The sequence below is a fragment of the Cervus canadensis genome, chromosome 27, assembly GCF_019320065.1.
Source record: "Cervus canadensis isolate Bull #8, Minnesota chromosome 27, ASM1932006v1, whole genome shotgun sequence".
NCBI lineage: Eukaryota > Metazoa > Chordata > Mammalia > Artiodactyla > Cervidae > Cervus > Cervus canadensis.
Window position 1 is genome coordinate 40,676,430 of NC_057412.1, and position 14,305 is coordinate 40,690,734.

Sequence of the window (14,305 nt, forward strand, 5' to 3'; positions counted from 1 at the left end):
AGGGTATATATCTGATTTACTTTGTGTTTTATATAGTGCCTAATACAGTGTCTGCTCTAATGCTATGTGTCAGAACAAAGGAATATGTTTTCTCTGTTTACTTTGGCTTACACAAAAGTTTATGGTTCTTCTTCACAATTACCACATTGCCATAATTTTTTTGTTTTCATGTGTGTTCCCCATACTCAATTTTGAGTTTGTGAAGGATGGGGACCGTTAATCTAATCATCTTTGTACTCCCACATCTATTATGGGGTTGGGCATATAATGATTATTTGTTAACATTTAGCTACTGAACGTGATACCTGAAATATGGTCAGTGCTGAATAAAGAGTTAATGAAGTATTTGTTGGACAGTTTCCTTGTTACTGCTCTGTCTCCATTCCTGTTGCCAGCATTGATGGTCTGGTGCCACATTGCTGGTCAAGATCACTGGTAGAGCTGGGAAACCAACTCAATTGCTGCAACTGCTGCCATCACCAGAAATTGTCTGCTTCCATCACCATGATCATCATAGCTACTAGTTCCCAGTCCCAAGCTTGCTGTATTCACTACTGCCTCCTCCACCACCGCAGTTCCTTTCCCTGGGATCTCATTAATTTGTCCCTCATATTCTACTCTATACAGAAGGCCTTGTTTCTTCTGAGCCCTCATGCTATTAATTTTTCTCCACTCTTAATGGTTTCTGCCTTATTCAGCTTCCATCAGAGCATCAGTTGAGTGGGTGGTACTACTTTACTTCTCAGGGGGAATGTCACTTTAATGATTCAATCAAGTAGTTGCTTTTTTTGCTGTCAAAGGAAGCCTCTGTATTATCTTCAGGGAACAATCTGAGGAACAATCTGCAACAGCCTTAGATCTTCTCCTTACCTGTGACTGTTAGCTCATATTTATACTTTGTGCACTCATTTGCCACCTTTCTGCCCACTCACACAGATTCCTAAGATCTTTCCATCCTCATCAACTTAGTTCATTGCCGCCCACAAGAATTTATGTCATTTGCAAATATAGAAATATTTCTTTGTACTTTATCAAAGGTATTGCATATAGGTTATACTAATTGTGCCTTGTGCAAGGAAGCTGGAGGAAGTGGAGGCTGAGATTCAGCCTGCACGTTGTTCATCCCAGTCTCGTGTCAGACTGTGGCTAGGAAAAAGGTATTCCTTTTTCTGATTTGCATGAAGATGCTGGCCCATCACCAAGTGATGGGCCTGCGGTGGAGTAGCTACCCATATTCTAATTCATTCCTGTTAGACTAGTAACCCTTGTTATGCAGACCTGCTCTTAGCATTGGTCTGGTACTGAACCTGAGATCCTCTGTGCTACACTCACCTGTCTTTACCTTTTGTTGTTTTTCCTAACCAGTGGGAAATTGCCTCAATTCCAATAATGAGGAGGAGACTCAATTTTGTTAAATTATGAAAAAATGTAAAACCATAAAAATAGTTTATATATCTGTGTTCCAGTTAGCTATTGCTGCTCGACAGACTGTCCCAAGTGGTGGTGGTTTCTGCTGTTCTCTGCTAAGTCTCTTCACCCCTGTCCAACTCTTTGTGACCCTATGGAGCATAGCCTGCCAGGTTCCTCTGTCCATGGGATTTTCCAGGCAGGAATACTGGAGTGGGTTGCCTTGCCCTCCTCCAGGATCTCTTCCTGACCTAGGGCTCGAACCTGGATCACTTATGTCTCCTGCTTTGGCAGGTGGGTTCATCACTAGCGACACCTAGGGAGCCTGGTAGTGGTTTAAAACAAGTATTTTATTATATCTCACAATTTTGTTGCTCAGGAATTTGGGCAAGGCTTGATTGATTCTTCTCTTCTGCTGGTGTCAACAGAATGTACTCTCCTGGTGGATGGGCAGGTCTGGAGGGTTCCAGGCAGCTTCCCTCAGTATCTGACACCTTGGTGAAGATGGCATGGAGACTGGACTCCTTTGAGACTCTCAAGTGGAGCACCTCCCTGTGGTCTTTCAGCGTAGGAGTCAGGGTCGTCAGACTTCTGTGGCGTCTCATGGTTCCCTGCGAGTGTGTCCGAAGAGTTGCAGGCAGAAGTTGCAAAGCTTTCCAAAACTTCACTTCTACTGCATTTTGTGGGTCAGGCATGTTAGTAAGACCAGCACAGACTCATGGGGAAGTGAATTAGACTGCAACTCTCAATGGAAGAAGTAGCAAAAAGTTGCAGTTATTTTTAATATACCATGATCTTCTTACCCAGATTTAACCAAAGTTGTATTTTGCCCTATCTACCTGTGATCCAATTAGAAAACATTTTCATTATAGAACCTTGATAAAGATCATCTGAAAGTCTAAATAAACATCATATCTAAGAGTGAAACATCAGTAGTAGTCTTTTTGAAGTTAAGAGCCAGTCAAGTTTTTTAGGTGTATTACATGTTACTGAAGGTGTTAATAAGACAAATAAAAGAATAGTGGAAAGGAAGAAGTAACTTTTTATTATTCACAGACAATATGTCTCCATATTGAAAATCTATAATCTAGATCTAAAAAAACAGCTCAGCAACACTGTGGATAGAAGGATAGCACTGTTCTTAGCCTGATTACTTGAGCTTTCTGGACTATTGACTGTTTTGTGATTCTCTGATTCTTAAATCTAGCAGATGGCCTTTTACTTCCTTCTTCCTTCAGCATAGACAACTCACAGTTGGTTGTGTGACCCCACCCCTTCCACTTGGGGGTGGGGGGACATCTTGTATCTGTTGTAGAGTTGTCCATGGATGATTTCATGTAGAGGTTGCTCTATTGGTTTTTCTGTGGGGATTCAAAGATATTGAAAAGCTATGCTATCTTTATTATATTCCAAGAATACCTGTAGTTTAATAGCATTTTGATCTAGTCGCTACCCATTTAGAGAACTTTTTCTTGGTAGCAGTAATTTTTCATTTTACTTTTACAATGAAATAATTATAGAAGCTGCAAATAAATGTATATGGAGGTCTCATGTACCTTTCACCCCCACCGTTCCCAGCATCGACAACTTTCATAACTATAGGGCAATATCAAAATCAGGAAATTGACATAGATATAATCTGGAGAGCTTATTCAGATTTCACCAGCAATACACACACAGAACTCGGTGAAATTTTAACACATGTATAGCTTTGTGTAACTACCACTGTTTTTTATAGAGAGACAGATTGATTGACTGATTTTAGGATTGGTTCACATGACTGGGCAAGCTGGTATGTCCAAAATCTGCAGGGTGGGCTCACAGGCTAGAGACCCCGGAGGAGGCCGTGCTGTAGTTGAAGCCTAGAGGCAGTCTGCTGGCACAGTCACCTCCTGCTCTGAGTTCAGTCTTCTGTTCTGTTCAGGCCATCAACTATTTGGATGAGACTTACCACAGAATGGAGATCAATCTACTTTACTCAAAGTCCATTGATTTAATTTTAAATCTCATCCAAAAAACACTCTTCAGAATATATTTTTGAAGAAGAAACATCTAGAATAATTTTTGACCAAATATCTGGGCACCATGGGTTAGCCAAGTTGATAAATAAAATTAACCATCACACTATATTATATTTTGGTTTTGTCACCAAATATTTTATTCTGAGAGGTTGCTTGTGTCATTAAATCCTATGATTTTTTTAATGACAGCATAGAATTCCATCATATGAGTATGTCATAATTTATTAGCCTGATCGTCAATTCTATTCTTAAGATAGTTCCACATTATTGCTGTTTAAAATAATGTTATGGTAAACAAATATCCTTTGTATGAACATCTGATTATATACTTAGAATACTTAGAAGTGAAATTTTTTAGTCAAGGGATGAGAATATTTTTTAAAGCTTCTTAATAAACCTTGCAATATTTCTTTCCAGAAAAGCTGTGTTCAGACTAATAGTATACGGCAGTTGATCCTCAGAAGAGATTGTTCTAGAGCTTCATTAAAGTTTTTCTTTTAAATATTCTGAAGACTTCCCATTGTCGATTGACTCAAATTTTAATTTTTCCAATTTATTTTTCTAAATGTCTTAAGTATTTTGTCATAATTTCTGTTAAATGTTTGGTGACCCACTTCTTTATTTTACATTGCAAAATTTGACCCTATTAAGAAGTGAGACTCACAGAGGCTTCCCGGGAAATGCAGTGGTTAAAACTCCGCGCTTCCACTGCAGGGGCACGGGTCCAGTCCCCGGCCTGGGAACTAAGATCCCACGTGCTACTCGGTGTGGGAAAAGGAAAAACAGAAGTCAGGCTCACAGGAGTCTAATTCCCCCAGTTCTTCTCTGGAGCACTTTTTATGGGGAGGCTTGTGGACACAAGAGGAGGTGCTAAGGCATTGCCCTTATGCTCTGTGAAGTTGCAGTTAATAACTGGGAGGAAGTCTTTTCTGAAGTATGACACATTGGTGAGCTGAACTGATAAAATTTTTTACAAAGTGGTAAATTTTAACAGATAGTGTGTTTAATCTTTTATAGAGTAATAGGTGCTCAGAGATCAAAGAGATCTTGAGAAATCATACAATCAATAATACTCTTGGAGACAAAGCCGCAGAGATTCCATCTCTGGCAGATGAGAATTAATGCTGTCTCTCAAGGTCTCTTGTGAAACAGGTGAGGTACTGTTTTTTAAAAACCTATTACAACATCTAAAATCTTAGACTATCATAAAGTCTCATTAGCCAAAGTCCTGCAGAACTTAATGATGCTTAATGCCAAAGTAACTGGATATTTATACAACCAATATTCTAGTAGGCAAAACTCTGAAAACATACCTTCTTTCCCTCATATATGTTTTTGCATCAACAGTTGAATCCTTTTAAAATAGTTTTCATTATGTAAATTGCAAAACTTTGTAGAATAAAAAAATCATGATGTACCTTCATATATATGCTTTAGGACACTTGGTTAGGCAACAATCAATATCTTTTGATACCCTTGGTATCAAAAGGGTTGCACATTTCAAAGTGTAACTGGATAAGAATCATGGAAATGGATGATATTAGGATATGTTGCATGCAAAAGAGCATTCTGATAATCAGGACATTAATAGAACACAGCACGCAGTGTCAAGTAGTCAAGCACTGCTCTCTGGCAAGTGAAAACTGTCTCAAAACCATTGATGTACTAAAAAAAAAAAGTAGCAGCTTAACTCTGTACATAGCATTTCTTTTCCAGAGTGAAACTGGCTTGGAAAACTTGAAAGCAGTGTAATGAATAATTCTCCCTTTTAACTCTCAAGAATAAAAAGAAAAAATGAACTAAAAATAAATTAATAGGTAGGGGCTATGGAGAATGAAATAAATAAAGGGAGTGAAATGAAATAACAAAAGGAAATAAAAGAAGAATGAAATAAAAACAAAATCATCTTTTCATTACTGTGGTCTTCCGAAGCAATGAATGTGAAAGAGGGCACCGCAAAGCCACTTCATTTTTACGAAGGCCAAGGATCATGGTCACTTGGGCACCCTTTATGTCTGATCCCTTTATGAGAACACACACACTACTAGTGTCCTACCCTCTATGAGAAGATAATTCCTTTCACAATAAGTACAAGAAAAATTTAAAAATGCACACTCAAACTGTCTAGAAAACTGCAGCCGTCTCAGCCACTTGGCACTGTGTGAACACTGGTGTGGCAAGGCAGCGCGTTAGAGCAGGGTCAAGAGTGCGGCTCCCTCTGGCCCCGTGGTCCTGGAGGCATCTCCCCAAGGCAGGCGTCCAAACCTCTGCCCGGTCACGCTGGCAGCTGGGCTCGCAGAGCGCTGCCTGGCTTCCTCTGGGGCCCTCGCTTCCAGGACAGGACGACGAGCGGTTCTCCCCCAGCTGCTGAGACTTGACATTTGCTGAGGCTCCTTTGCGGTGCTAGGTTTGTCGTAAGAACTTTAGGACAGGCAGAGTGGAGAACCATCTTTCTCTCTCATTTTTAAAGAAATGGGCTTAACTGGGGGGAGTGGGGCAGGGAGGAAATGGAGATGGACTAATTTCATATAGTGTAGGCCAAATAGTTTTTCTTTTGGTGGTAAATTTATCTGTTACTTCGGGAAAATTTTTTGGCCACGTTGTTTGAAGAGTTGTCTTTCCTTCCTGCCCTGGGCAGTTCCAGAAAATACCCCCAGGTTTGCTGGCTTACTGAAAAACTCACAGGGCTCAGCATGTAGCTGTGCTCATAGCTAAGATTTATAACAGTGAAAAGAGACACAGCAAAATCAGCAAAGTGGACATGTGCCTAGGTCAAGTCTAGAGGAAACGGATCTCGGGCCTCCAGAAGTCCTTTCCTAGTGGGTCACACACCGTGTGCTTACTTCCCCCAGCAACGAGTGGTAACTACATGTGCCAGCTGCTGCTCCCAGGGAAGCTCACTGGTGCCTCAGAACCCAAGGCTTTTACTGGATGCTGGCCATGGAGGCATGCACCGCCTGGCATGTACCAAAACTCCAGACTTTCACGAGAAAGGCAGTTGCTCAGTATAAATCACGTTGGTTGTATAAGCAGTTTAGGCCACTCTTATCCGTTAGGGAAAGTTTGTTTGTTTGTTTTCTCTCTTTTTAAACTGAGTATAGTTAATTGATAGTATTGTGTTAGTTTCTGATATATAGCAAATTGATTTAGTTTTGTGTATATCTATATTTTAAAATTTATTTTTATTGAAGTCTAGTTGATTTACAGTATTATATTAATTACTGCTGTATAGCAAAGTGACTTAGTTGTGTGTGTGTGTGTGTGTGTGTGTGTATATATGTATCTATATATATGTATATATATATATCCTTTTTCATATTGTTTTCCCTTATGGTTCATTGCAGGATATTGGATATCCTGTGCTATATAGTAGGGCCTTGTTCATTCACTCTATATATAGCAGTTTGCATCTCCTACTCCCAGACTCCCAGTCCCGTCACCCCCTGCCCCTGCTCTGGCAACCGCAAGTCTCTTCTCTGCGTCTGTGACTCTGCTTCTGTTTGTGAATAAATTCATTCTCATCATATTTGAGATTCTACATATGAGTGTTATGATATGGTATTTGTCTTTCCCTTTCTGACTTATTCACTTAGTACAATAATCTCTAGGTCCATCTGTGTAGCTGCAAATGGCATTATTTTGTGCTTTTTCTGACTGAGTAATATTCCATTGTATATATACACCACATCTTTATCCATTCATCTGTCAACTGACAGGTTGTTTCCATGTCTTGGCTCTTGTAAACAGCTCTGCTCTGAACAGAAGGCTACATTTATCTTTTTGAATTATAGTTTTGTCTGGATATATTTTCAGATGGAGAAGGAAGTGGCAACCCACTCCAGTATTCTTGCCTGGACAATCCCAGGGACAGAGAAGCCTGGTGGGCTGCCATCTATGGGGTCGCACAGAGTCGGACACAACTGAAGCGACTTAGCAGCAGCAGCATATGCCCAGAAGTGGGATTGCTGGATCATATGGCAACTCTAGTTTTAGTTTTTGGAGGAACCTCCATATTGTTTTCCATAATGGCTGCACCAATTTGTGATCCCACCAACAGTGTAGGAGGGTTCCAGTTAGGGAAAGTTTTACATCACTACAGAGGATGGGTGGCCAGCCAAGTTCCCAGATACCAGGTAAGGGCCAACCTTGCAAGGAGTCCTTTCTAAGGATAGGCAGCATCAGACTACTGTGTTACCTTTTTTTTCTGCAGCATCCACCTTCTTGGTCAAGGCATTTTTAGAGCAAAATTATTATCTGTAGGACCCATGCAGTAGGATGAAAGCATCCTGCAATATTGACTCTTCATTATGGCCCTCCAGGGATCCTGGATTTAGCCAATTTAAACAAATCCTATTAAAAATAAAGGTCAGTCTTAGAAAGCTAGGTGGCTTTCTCCTTAAGTTTTTATATTAACCTTTTCTTAACCTGGCCTGAGCCATCAATTTAGGCACAACACAATTCTGGTACGTTGAGGTGGTCCATGATAGTCAAGGTACACATATAAGAAATAAATTCCAGAGAGCACCCTTGGAAACAAAAAGTGTGTGCTTGTTAAGTCATACCAGCGCAGGCACACATTAGTCAGGCGAAACAGGTTAACGGGGCCTCCAGGGCGGCTTCCCACTGTGAGTCCTTAGCGCTTAGGGCTTTCTGTCCGGTCCAGATAATTCAGTTGAGTTCCTAGTTTATTTATTTAGACGGCACCATGCAGCATTGGGATCTTAGTTCCCCACCCGGGGTTGAACCCGTGCCCTCTGCAGTGGAAGCTCGAAGTCCTAACCACTGGACCGCCAGGAATGTCCCAAGTCCCTAGATTTGGAAGCATTGCCAGGAGGCAGGCAGTTTCAATCAGTTTTGCTTGTCTTTGATGTCAGTTAATTTGCTTCATGAGTGGGGACAACATCTACAGGTGTTCTTCCTGGAAACGCAGAAGCTGAGGACATTCCCTGCTGTGTCATAGTCAGCATGTTAGGTGTGATCATAGGCTCAGCAGTCTGTCTGCATCCAAGACCTCAAAGCATCTTGTGAAGGCAATATTGGCATTCAGAAGCAGTTCTTTCTCTCTCTCTCTCTCCGGCTGTGCCAGGAGAGTTACGGGATCTTAGTTCCCTGAACAGGGATTGAATTCTAGGCCCTGGAAGGGAAAGCACAGAGTCCTAACCACTGGACTGCCAGAGAATTCCCCCAGGAGCAGTTCTGAAAGACAGCAGTTATAGAAAGTAGAAATCATTGATGCCCACCTATCCCTGCATCTCACAGGTGTTGGCGTTTTGTTTTTTTCTGTTATCACTTAATCAGTATGTCTCATGCAGTCATCTTAACTTTACATTTTTTCCCAATCATTTTTTCTTCTGATCTAGACTTTTCAGCAGGAAGGGTTTGGAATAAGGAGAGTGTTGAGAATTTAGCTAAGCTACTCCATGCTCTTGTGTCTCGACATCCATTTTGTTTGGCCAACGGGCCAGCAGTGACCTGAAACTGACAGAAGCCCCCTTAGGTAAACCCATGCCCTAGATGGCAGCTCACAGAATCACAAGGAAGTGTAAGTTCCCGATACGACTTCCTCAAAGGCCCTTGCAATCAACGGTCTCCCCTGCTTCCCAGTGCCGCCTTACACTCTCTTGCTGCTGCTGCAGCTGCTAAGTCACTTCAGTCGTGTCCGACTCTGTGCGACCCCATAGACAGCAGCCCACCAGGCTCCCCCGTCCCTGGGATTCTCCAGGCAAGAACACTGGAGTGGGTTGCCATTTCCTCCTCCAATGCATGAAAGTGAAAAGTGAAAGTGAAGTCGCTCAGTCATGCCCGACTCTTAGTGACCCCATAGACCGCAGCCTACCAGGCTCCTCTGTCCATGGGATTTTCCAGGCAAGAGTACTGGAGTGGGGTGCCATGGCCTTCTCCGTACACTTTCCTAGATAAGACCAATAAGACCTTCATGGGACTTATCAAAACACTGCTCTTTTGGTTTGAACTGACCAATCTGGCCTTAACCTGGGGATTGCAAAGCACTCTACCCTATAGACTCATAAAAACATGTTCCGCAGGCCCTGCTTCTCTCCGTCTGCACTCTGCCTTGACCTACCCATGGGACCTCTCAAGGCATGCCAGGTACTTCCTCCAGGATCTGTAAGTATTTAATTTTTCTCTATTTTAATTTCTCTTGTGATCTGTTGTTGAAGTGCGGCTCACAACTGACACCCTGAACTCCACCTAATAAGTGTTAAATTAATTAATTCAAACAGAGGAATAGATGGATTTACATAGAAAAACATTTTTAATAAACTTAACCAGAAAGACACATCATGTTCAGGAACTTGTAGGACAAAATCCTGAATTTTCAAGTTTGCACAATGTGATTTACATAACCCCAATCCCTATCTACTGATCATTTATTTGGTAAATAGCCTGGAGAAGCTCAATCTCTGTTTGGGGATTTAATACTAAAAATTCCTAACCAAGAAAGAAAGGTGAGTGAATTAGAATCAGGTTACCAGTCCACTGTTGTCAATTTCCAGTAATGTTATTAGTAAAACCCAAACACAAGTCAATAACTGTGAGATATCCTTGGGAAGGGGGGTGAGAACCCTATCTTTTAGGAGTGGATGGAGAGTATCACTCCCCGTAATATGCTGTCTCCCAACTTGGAGTTTTGACAGGAATCACAAGTTTCTTATGATTAATCATCTCAGATGCAATTAGTCCCTACATTAGATAGAGTTACTAGCATCTTGGTTTCAGATGGTCCCGTCAGAGAACAAACCCTTTCCCATGGGCATCTGCAAGTGACCCATGGGGTTCAGTAAGCATCCATAATGTCTTTATAGTTTATGGCCCCACAAGGTGGAAGGGGAGGATGCCTCACATCTCCCAGAGCCTGAATTCTATTCACTGAGCCTATGTCTGCTCTCAGAAGTTGGAGCAGTCTATCGCAATCATTACATGACGTTGCATGCATGTTCAGTCACTCAGTTGTGTCCAACACTGCAACCTCCATGGAGCCGCCAGGCTCCTCTGTCCATGGGATTTCCCAGGCAAGAATATTGAAATGTGCTGCTGTTTCCTCCTCCAGGGGATTTTCCCGACGCAGGGATTGAACCCACATCTCCTGTGGCTCCTGCATTGGCAGGCAGATTCTTTACCACTGAGCCAACTGGCAAGCCCCTCAGCCTACCGTTGCTGCTGCTGATGCTGCTAAGTCGCGTCAGTCGTGTCCGACTCTGTGCGACCCCATAGACGGCAGCCCACCAGGCTCCCCCGTCCCTGGGATTCTCCAGGCAAGAACACTGGAGTGGGTTGCCATTTCCTTCTCTAATGCATGAAAGTGCAAAGGGAAAGTGAAGTTGCTCAGTCGTGTCCGACTCTTCGTGACCCCATGGACTGCAGCCTACCAGGCTCCTCCGTCCATGGGATTTTCCAGGCAAGAGTACTGGAGTGGGTTAGGTCCAGGTAAATGGGATCTCTGAATCCAGGACTCCAAAAAGGACTTTTTTTCTTTAGCAGCAGCAGAGCCAAGAGACGATTGGGCCAGACAGTGAGGTTCCAAGTCCCTTTTATCCTGCCAAACTTAAAGTTCAAATTGACCCATTCAAAAATATGCACATTAGGCTGGAAAATCATCAGCCTCTAAGAATTAGACATCTGATTTTGCAAGAACTTATTAGCAAATTAAAACCTGACTTTTAAAACTCAAAAGTAGATTTTCCTATAGGGATTTTCTCTCCTTTTATGTTGTCTACCTTTCTCATAGGCTCCAACAGGCAAAAATCTTAGCAAAAATAATCAGTTGTGAGATTTTAATAGCCAGCATTTAAATTTTAACCCATCCACCAGCAGCAAAAAGCAAGGATTTTATGTTCTACCAACACCTTTTATTGGGGAGCTTTCCCTGATTGGGATAATCCCTCTAACATACATGAAATTATAGGCATATAGTATTTTAATCAGTTTTTGTCATACATCCAGAAGTAGTAGCCACACACAAAAAAGTCATTTTTTAAAAAAGTCTCTCCCATTCTTTCTCTCTCCCTCTTTCTTTTTTTCATTGCAAGTTTGTACAACCCCCTCAACACTTTTCAGGACTGGCAGTACAGCTGCTGAGAAATCCCAGCTGGAATGTAAGGGGCTGCTATACCAGAGGACAGAGTATTGCTTTTCCCTTCTCCTTTATTTCTGGTTTATCTGAAGCTTGCTTTAGCCTTGGCACTGACAATCTTTTCCCCTCCCACTGGGAGAAAAGAACAAAACCCTGAGGCATCATCCAGTTTGCAATTGCAATTTTTAATCTTGTCACTTTAGCTACCATTGCCAAAAGCAATCAAGACATTCAATGATTCTCCTGGAGTTGCATGTATCATTTTGAAATTCCATAGGTAATGTTTACCTTTCACAACAGACATCATCTCTGCTGATGTTTCATACCACAGATGACTAGGTAGCCAGTTTGCATCAAAAGTTTATCATTGTGTCCCCTTCATCCTTTTTCCAGACACTGCTTAGCCACATTTCAGTGAGTTGGGGTTGTTTTAGTGAATCCCACTTTTGACACCAGCTGCCAGCCCCCAGTTCAGGGATTTGCTGGAATAATCCCCAAGACTTGTCACTTCGTTGTACTTATGGATAAAATTTATTACACTGAGAGGATATAGAATCAGAAAGGGAAAGACATACTGGGTGAAGTCTGAAGGATACCAAGAATAAGCCTCCAAAATTCCCTTTCCATTTCACTCCCGTAAAATGTGCTTAATTTTACCAGCAATAAGTTGTGGTAACATGTGTGAAACATTGTTCAAAGGCTCATTAAAGACTTAATGCCCAGGGTTTTTACTGGGTAATGGTCATGTAGGCAGCTTCCTGTGATTCGTTTCACAGGAAGTCTGTGGTCCTCGAAAGTTCTTGTGTTAAAGCTTGACCCTCATTGTGTACTTGGAGATGGGGCCTTTTGGAAGATAAGTAGATCCTGAGGGTGGAGTCTCGGGAATGGGATTAGTTCCTTTGTGATAATTTTATATGTCAGTTTTACTGGCTATGGGGGTACCTACACTAAACATTATTTGGGGGGATATCTGTGAGGATGTTTCTAGATTAGCATTTGAATCAGTGGGCTCGGTAAAGTAAATTGGCCATTGTGGGTGGGCATCAATCAATTGAGGACTGGCATAGAACAGAAGGCAAATGAAGGTGAAAGTCACCCTTTTTTCTTTCCTCACTGCTTGAACTGAGCTATCTCATCTCATCTTCTCTGTGCTTGGACTGGGACTTATAGCCTTGCTTTCCATGGAGGCCCTTGGACTTAGACTGAATTACACCACTTACTTTCTTGGGTCTCCAGCTAGCAGACTGGCAGATTGTGGGGTTTCCCAGTCTATAATTGCATGAACCAATTCATATATATATACACACACACACATATAAGCACATACCTTTTTTCTGCACGTTTCCAATATTTGAATTGTTTTTGCCTGTAAGGCATTAAGGACTTCCCAGGTGGCAGTAGTAGTAAAGAAACTGCCTGTCAAGACAGGAGATGCAAGAGACTCAGGTTCAGTTCCTGAGTTGGGAAAATACCCTGGAGTAGGAAATGGCAACCCACTCCAGTATTCTTGCCTGGAAAAATCCCATGGACAGAGGAGCCTGGGGGACTGTAGTCCACAGGGTCGCGAATAGTTGGATACGACTGAGTGACTGGGCACATAAGGTGTTAAGGGGAGAGCTCCCTGGTGGCTGAGCTGGTAAAGAATCCGCCTGCAATGCAGGAGACCCTGGGTCAGGAAGATCCCCTGGAGAAGGGATAGGCCACCCACTCCGGTATTTTTGGGCTTCCCTGGTGACTCAGTTGGTAAATAATTCACCTGCAAAAAAAAAAAAAAAAAAGAATTCACCTGCAATGTGGGAGACCTGGGTTCAATCCCTTGGTTGGGAAGATCCCCTGGAGAAGGGAAAGGCTACCCACTCCAGTATTGGCCTGGAGAATTCCATGGATTGTATAGTCCATGGGGTCACAAAGAGTTGGACTTGACTGAGTGACTTTCACCCTCAGAAGTGCAAGAGACAGATATTATTCAAAGAGATTTTAAGATAAAGTCCTATTTCCTTTTCCCTACAATACTTTGAAATGATTAGATATCTGCTCTGGGTTCTCCACCCCCTGCCCAGATTTTTTTTTTTTCCCCAGAAATTGGAAGAAAGCACAGTTTTGTCTTAAGAGAAACAGAAAAAAAGAAGTCCATCCATAGTCATTTTTTGTGGACAGACCTGGTTCTATTTCCCCAAAGAAAATTATCTGATTTCTTTCTTTAATAACAGAGACAACCAACAATAATGACATAGAATTATATATTTTCCTTTCTCATCTGGGTCACTGAGAAGTCAGGCTTCCCCCATTCTTTAATGAAAATATTACAAAGTAACAAGCATGAACCCTATAATTTAAAGCAAAAAATAAAAATATAAGCCATCTTGTGCATTGGTTACTTTCCCTTAGTAAGGTAAGTTGTAGAATAGTACTCTAGGAACATTGGTTACAGTTAAGTCAATTTTTACAGCTCAAGGAAGAAACTTTATATGGAAAATGTCCAAGAATGCTTCTATTTAAAAATATAAGATTTGTTAAAAATTTCTTGGAATCCTGGCAGAACAGTGGAGAGAACCTGGACTTACTTCTTGCTTCAAACTTGGCTATGCTGCTCAGAAGTAATTTCACCTTGGGAAAGTGATGATCTATGAATTAAATTTCCTCATCTATAAAAATGTGATGAAAATACGCCAAGCACTGGGTTGTTAATAATGAAAATAACATATGTAAGACACTTGACTCCATCCCTGGCACAAAGTAGGGGCTCAATAAATGTAATATTCTTCTTACCTTGGGGAAGAAAAAG

At 41.7% G+C, this 14,305-nt stretch overlaps 1 protein-coding gene across 6 annotated transcripts in view; it reads left to right on the forward strand.

Moving 5' to 3' along the window:
* The window catches only part of LNP1 (leukemia NUP98 fusion partner 1), a 39,169-nt gene that overhangs the window by 8,760 nt on the left and 16,104 nt on the right, over nt 1-14,305 (forward strand). For 5 of the 6 annotated variants that reach the window (XM_043448704.1, XM_043448706.1, XM_043448701.1 and 2 more), the window contains exon 2: nt 9,473-9,554. The gene's annotated coding sequence lies outside the window, so the exon portion shown is untranslated. Of the gene's footprint in view, nt 1-5,756; nt 5,836-9,472; nt 9,555-14,305 lie in introns of those variants that run through there. The other variant, XM_043448703.1, reaches the window with a different exon arrangement.